General features: G+C 41.9%; 1 pseudogene; it reads right to left on the bottom strand.

Moving 5' to 3' along the window:
- Window positions 1-2,254: 2,254 nt before the first annotated feature.
- Window positions 2,255-4,129, bottom strand: LOC141827121 (indole-3-acetic acid-amido synthetase GH3.8-like; annotated as a pseudogene).
- Window positions 4,130-6,000: the final 1,871 nt, after the last annotated feature.

The raw sequence follows: 6,000 nt of genomic DNA, 5'->3' as shown, positions 1-6,000 counted from the left end.
AGCAATCTCATGTCTTTATCACCAAAGTTCGACGACATAATGGTTACCCTCATTTCTTCATTAACTTGGTTGGGAAGTTACACACTTCTTACAAGTGTTGAGCCAAAGCTCTCCCATGTAAACGATTTTAGATAACTACCCCAACAAAAGTTTCTTGTTATTTATCCTCATGGGATTCTCCTAAAAGTTTATGTTCTCTTTAAGGGACCCTCTCAAGTTCTACCTATGTACTTGCTAAAATATAGTGGATTTGTTTATAACTCATCATAGGGAAAAACTAACCTAACAATGGTCCATCCAAAATCATAAACTCAAAGAATTTGCAGAATAATCTTAAGCAACTTCATCATAGGATCAGAACTTACGAGCATATTAAAATTTAAATACTGTACACCAAGAGAGTGAGAATTATTTATAAAAAGGAAAACATAAAAGAGTGATCCATCATATGGTTAATTACATACAAATTTCCAAAACATATGGTTAATTACATACAAATTACATAAAAGAGTGATCCATCATATGGTTAATTACATATGGTAAATTTCCAAAACATGGGAGGTGCAACCGTAATGTGGTGATTCATCATATGGTTAATTACATACAAATTTATTCACGCAACTTAATGGAGCAATCATAATTAACTTGTATGAATATTAAAAAAAAGATTCATGAATGACTTTTCAAACGATGTATGTATATCATTTATTATTGATTTATGTATACTTTTTAAGTATTTTTTATAAATACTTTATGTATTTACTCAATTTGTAATGTAAGTAAAAGTTTTTCTTCATTCTCGAGTGTTCTTGTTCTCCTCTATCTTGAGTGTTCTAGTTCCATGCTCTCCATTTTCTAACATCACAGGCGTACGGACAAGAACTTCACTCTTTCAGGTAGATCCGATAACTTCCTGTAACATTATTTGATAATCCCTCTAGATACTTCTGATTTCTGAAGGCTGAAGCCCAAGGCGAGGAGAGGAGGAAGTCACCGTGAGTGAGTCAACTCGCCATGCATATAGCCGTTAATTTGAGTTAGACCCGCCGGATTGGTCCGTCCCGTCAAATAATTTAGGCGGATTGAGTTACAATTTTATCAATCCATTTTAATATGAATTCAGATGGATTAGCTCGTCTAGGCCCGCAACCCGCGTGGGTTGCCCCGCGGCGGGCTTGGATTGGCCCGCGGATTGAGAAAAATTATTTATTTATTTTGAATTTTAAAATTTAAATAGAAAAAAAAATGATAAATTCCAGTCAGTCTCATGGACTCAATCCTTGGGGGTGGCCGGTCTGGTCCCACGGAAATTTCCCACCGGCCACCAGGGTAAATCGGGAAGCACATACGACGGCCAATCCAGATGCTCAGCATCCTTTGATTGCGTTCCCCATTTGGAGGAAAATTCTTGCAAATACGCCGTAGCTGGGGATCAAACCGCAGGTCCCTGGGTCACAACCCGGATGTCCTACCGTTGCACCATTGCCCCGGGGACATTAAAATAGAAAACTCGATGGGTTAGTGAGGTTGATCAATTTAAATTACAATTCAAGCTTAAAAATTACAATTCAAACCTAAAAATTTCAACTTAATCAATTTAAATTATAATTCAAACTTAAAATTTTTAATATTTTTATATTTTTTAACAGGCTCGTGAGTTGGCCCGCCTAATCCGTGACTCGCCTTGAGTTGGGTTGGATTGGAGATTTCCCAACCCGCTAAGTTGATGGGTTGGCCCGTCCCACCCCGCCATATGATGAGCCTGTTATGGATTGACCCGTCCTATTATGGATTAATCCGTTTAACCGCTCTAACTAGGCAGTGCTGGGGAGCAGCTAATGTGCGGTGCCTAACTGGACGGAGGGCAAATACCTTTTTTGCTTATTTAATTTTATCAGATACTTATAACATTACGCAGAGTGATGCCAATAAAAGATTAAAAAACTAAAAGTAGCCCTTGGCGAAGGGCCCCCCCGTAGATGACGTAGACACGTAGTGGACCCGTGTTAATATTTCAGTCTGAACTTTGACTATCAGAAGATTCTTAACTGGCCCATAAAAGAGCCACATTATCTTGACCATCTCATGATGGTGTAGGAGACTTCCGAAGGTCGTGATCAATTGTAATTTTTTGATTTACCTTCTTATAAATAATCGTGGGGTTGAAGTCACTAAAGTGGTAGATTCTACTTTGCAGAAGAAAAGGAGACCTCCGAAGGTTCGCTTATATATAGGACGGGGTTTGAGTCCGAAGTTAACACTCCGAGGAGGCGTACATGGTGATTGCATGGAGAGACCGGCACTGTAGTACTCCAGTGTTCCGGGGATAATCCAATGGGCTCATCATGGTCGAACTCGAGTCTAAGTCTGGTCCCAACGCACAAGTTCAACTCATTGAGTCTGTAACCTCAAGTATGTTAGGCATATACCGACGAAGTACACCCATTCGGCAGATACCTCGCCGAATCCTTCCATTCGGCAGGAGCCTCGTCGAATCCGGCCGAATCCTTCCAAATCTGAGTCCTCAGCGGACTCCTCACTAAACCAAATCCGAGTCCTCAGCAGACTCGCCTTACAGTGCCTTGGCATGTCCCATCATGTTCTCTGACTAGCCCACGCCCTTCATTTATTATCGCCATCCTTCTGACACCCACATGGGCCATGACAAGATGGTTACTAGCAACGATGGGACAGATAACTCAATTGTTCCTTCACCTCATTAATTGTGATGGGATCTCCTTTAATGATGACATGACAGGTACATACTCATCTCTCTATAAAACGACCACTCCCTCCTCCACAGGTGGCTTCTTCCACATATACTCTTCTTTTTACGCTCAAGTTCATTACACTGTTCATCTTCTTCCTCCCGCCGTCCTTGACTTGAGCGTCGGAGTGGTCGCGCCAGGGCACCCCCTGGCCTTCCCACTAACGATCCTTGTGTTCTCAGGTCATCCTTGAGGTCGTTGCTGCTCATCATCTACTCTGGCGAAGCCTCCGGTGACCGTGAAGCTCTCGCCTCCTCCATCACCCGCTACTGTCCAGAGCCATCCACGAGGAGGTCCGGTAACGTGTCTTGGAGCAGGTCTCAACCGGAACATCCAGGGTGGATGTACTGCGCCTTGGCGCCCGTCACGATAGCGTCGAGGTACTTGGTGTTGGGTCAGATGCGGGTGATGATGCCGTGCCGGCCCAGTCGCCCTTGCTGCACTCCGCAGCTAAGAACCGCGCTAGCTCCGGTCCGGTTGGCTGAGGAGCTCGGCCACGGCGGCACGGACTGAGAGGGAGCCGGCGGCGATGTCGTTGCAGAGGTCTTGCCAGTGGACCTGGACGAAGCGGATAGCCCGGAGGAGTCCGGAGGCGAAGACGGCCCCAACGCGCAGAAAGTCGAGGCGCTGAAGCAGGCAGCAGAGCATCTGAGCGTACATGCACTGAAAGGCGTCTGTGCAGAGCATGGCGGCGATGGGACTGGTGTACACGTAGGGCCGGCTCTTGACGTGCTCGCTCTTGTAGTAACTCGTCAGAACGGGCCTAGCCGTCAAGTCGCCTGAGTCTTCATCTCCGATATACGAAAAGGAAATAGAGCCCCTTCCCTTGGTCCAGCCCCGACACCTGACTGTTCAATTTCAATTTTTTCCCCGAAGAAAATTACAGATTAATTCATTGATTCTTGAAGTAGACGAAGAGGGCGAAAATTACCGGCTCATCACGGGCCTGAGAAGGCTGTAAAGGAGTTGCCGGCGGTCGAGCTCCTCTTTGATGGTCGGTATCAGCTTTCTCTAGCCAGCAGACTTCCCGGAGCTTCAAATTACAGTCAAATAAGCCTCACATTTGTGCATAATAAACAGAACAGCTCAATTCGGAGGGAACATGAAAGATTAAATATAATAAATGTACCCGGTGAGAATCTCGGAGATTGGGTGGGCGGAGAGGTTGGCAGAGCGGTCTCCATTGGCGATTCAAAGTATATCCGGCTGCAGGTCCTCGTAGGTAACCACGGGGACCTGGGCCTTGAAGGCGCACGGTCGGTGGCGCCGTCGATCCCGTACCTCTGCAAGTACTCTGTCTCGGCGTTGCGCATCAGTATCGCCGCCAGTACCTTCTCCTGCACCACGTCCGAAAGTGGACAATGAAAGGTTTAATGTACTGGGAAAGCTAGGCGTGTTGGAGTAAGCTGGGAAGCGCACTCTCGGTGGCTGGCAAGGTAATTCGGATTGAGGCTTGGAGTTTTAATTCTAAAGGTAATCCAATTTGAGATTGAAATGACCGATTGTGTGATGATCTTCAAATAAAAATTTAAAAATATTTAATAAAAAAAGTTGGAAGGGACTCAAGACGAACCTTGACAAAGCCTTTTTAATATTCAAGTCAGACCTTGGCAAAGATATCTCTTTTGATGATTAATACCTTAATCGATGTATTTCTTAGTGATTAGTGCTTTAATAACCGTCGAATCAAATCCCCATTTGGGCAGACCACACACATTCGGATATGATTCGAATTAGATTGACGGGAGGCCTTCCATGGGATTGATTTGGTCATAACTTGATTTGGCCAGACCTGAATTCAGCTAAGGTGGTTTAATTGGACCCAAGCTCAGCTTAAGTCGGTTTGATTGGACCCAAGCTTGACTTATATTGATTTGACTTGATTTGAGCTCATCTTGACTTTGATTTCTAGTTCAACTTGATATTTGACTAGGTCACGTGTTTATATATATTGAAATAGATGAGCTTGACTTGTAACTTGACTAGGACACGTGTGTATATATATATATATATATATATATATATATATATATATATATATATATTTTGAAATAGAGTCTCCAAAAATCATATTAAATTACATATAAGCATATTTGTACGTACTACTAATTAGAGCTCCCTGCTATTGTCTCGCTGTGTAGCTGAATCATCAAGATCATTTGATCAATCTCCATTCGAGGTGTAGCGACTAGCTAGGTTAATTATTACACTTCTTCCAATAGTTTCATATGGGTTCAAATTCTTGACGTACTTTTGGTCAAAAACCTTGTAGATCTAGCTTGTTTACTCGTAGATCAAACAGTTCTTAGTACAGCTAGCTAGCTTATTCACAAATCAATTAATTAATTGCTTGAATTTATTTTCTTTAAATTCTTAGGAAAGGGATCTTCATGGAATTGCACCGTAAGTCCTTATATATCAGTTTATTATTTGTGTTATGGAACAGATGATTGACGGGCAATTAGAAAGGAAATAAAGTTAATACGACAACAAACTAAGAGTGAGCCAATATGACACTTTTAATTTCATTTGAAAGTCTATACATATGAATGCAATTCCATACGAAAACCTCAAAAGTATATGCCTAGCTAATATCTTTATAATATACGGTTATTTCTTATCATGTATATATTATCATTTTCAAGAGCCCCAATGTCACCATTTTATCATGGTATTAATAAAGACTTGTCCGAGTACTTCTCCATTAAGCATTGCCCTTAAGTCAAACCATTCTCATTCATTCACTCCAATTTCATTATTGCGTGTGTTTAGCGTTTGGATGATCAGATATATATATAGTTCTTTGACTGCACGTAACGTATGTCATGCTCTACAATTTTAAACATCTATCTCTGTAAAGTCACCATAGACATCAATATCAACCACGATCTGTCTTATCAACGAACAAAAAACTTATCAGAAAAATAGGCACTACAGTTTGTAACTTGATCGACAAGTCCAATTTTTCTGACAGTACTGATGGTTGGCCATCTTACAAGCAAAACGAATCGATTCACGACGAGTACGTAGCAACGTTGTAGGAGCAAATAGAGAACGTAATTAATCAAGTTATGAATCCATTATTCAAGCTTTCTTTTTGGGTGCTAGCTCGTATCTATGCGTGACCTTTCGGCCTCTTCTTATAAGTGTGAATGGAAGAACTTACGTCCGTAATGATCATTCCATTATTTAATTGAGATTATCAATTACTTGAATAAGTCAAGTTAACTAA

Source organism: Curcuma longa, chromosome 4, assembly GCF_044706935.1.
Source record: "Curcuma longa cultivar G26 ecotype Majalengka, Jawa Barat chromosome 4, ITB_CL_G26_1.1, whole genome shotgun sequence".
Classification (NCBI taxonomy): Eukaryota; Viridiplantae; Streptophyta; class Magnoliopsida; order Zingiberales; family Zingiberaceae; genus Curcuma; species Curcuma longa.
Note: the sequence above shows the minus strand (reverse complement) of the source record. Positions and strands in the feature narration are given on the sequence as shown.